Below are 1,494 nucleotides of genomic sequence, written 5' to 3'. Positions count from 1 at the left end.
GCCTCCCAAAGTGCTGGGATTACAGGCTTGAGCCACCGCGCCCGGCCTCTTTTTTTTTTTTTTTTTGAGACAGAGTCTTTGTCACCCAGACTGCAGTGCAGTGGCATGATCACTGCTCACTGCAGCCTTGACCTCCCAGTCTCAAGTGATAATCTTGCCACTTCAGACTGGAAAGTACAGGCATGTGCCACCACGCTCAGCTAATTTATTTTTATTTTGTAGAGACAGGGTCTCACGATATTGCCTGGGCTGGTCTCAAACTCTTGGGCTCAAGTGATCTTCCTGCTTCAACCTTCCAGAGTGCAGGGATTACAGATATGAGCCATTTGGCCTGGCCTCCAGCATCTCTTTTTATAAAGTATCATAACACTGTACTGTATTTTATTTATTTATTTATTTATTTTGAGACAGTCTTGCTCTGTTGCCCAGGCTGGAGTGCAGTGGTGCAATCTCAGCTCACTGCAACCTCCACCTCCAGGGTTCACGCGATTCTCATGCAACCTCCTGAGTTCCTGGGACTACAGACATGCACAACCATGCCCAGCTATTTTTTTTGTTTTTTTGAGATGGAGTTTTGCTCTTTTTGCTATGTCACCTGGCCCGAGTGCAGTGGCACCATCTTGGCTCACTGAAACCTCCGTCTCCTGGGTTCAGGTGATTCTCCTGCCTCAGCCTCCTGAGTAGCTGGAACTACAGGCACACGCCACCACGCCTGGCTAATTTTTGTATTTTTAGTAGAGACAGGGTTTCACCATGTTGGCCAGGCTGTTCTCGAACTCCTGATCTCACATGATCCGCCCACGTTGGCCTCCCAAAGTGCTGGGATTACAGGCTTGAGCCACCATGCACAGGCCCCTTAGCATTTTTTGTTACTTGGTTTTAACTGAGGATATGATAGTACACCTATGTCCCACACTTTATATAGGCTTGCCACCTAATGCTACACCAGTAAATTGGTTAAAGTCTCAACTTTCTGGCAAACCAATGATTGCATCCAGTTTTCATCTTGTGGTTGGTTTGGCAAATCAGCTCAGAAGTATTTTTTCTTAGAAAAAATAAATTGTATTTTTAGCTTCAATTTTTGTGATATGCAACTTAAAACATATTTATATAGTTCATTATTATTTATGACACACTTTGGCCGGGCACAGTGGCTCATACCTGTAATCCCAGCACTTTGGGAGGCCGAGGCGGGTGGATCACCTGAGATCAGGAGTTCAACACCAGCCTGGTCAATATAGTGAAACCCCTACTCTACTAAAACTACAAAAATTAACTGGGCGTGGTGGCACATGCCTGTAGACCCAGCTGCTTGGGAGGCTGAGGCAGGAGAATCTCTTGAACCTGGGAGGCAGAGGTTGCAGTAAGCTGAGATCATGCCACTGAACTCCAGCCTGGGTGACAGAGCGAGACTCCATCTCAAAAACAACAACAACAACAAAAAAAACCACTTCTACATCATTTTATTTGATCCTTCTAGCAGCTCTGTAGGGT

Source organism: Colobus angolensis, unplaced genomic scaffold (genome assembly GCF_000951035.1).
Source record: "Colobus angolensis palliatus isolate OR3802 unplaced genomic scaffold, Cang.pa_1.0 Scaffold37, whole genome shotgun sequence".
NCBI classification, from domain to species: domain Eukaryota; kingdom Metazoa; phylum Chordata; class Mammalia; order Primates; family Cercopithecidae; genus Colobus; species Colobus angolensis.
This window is presented reverse-complemented; position numbering follows the sequence as displayed.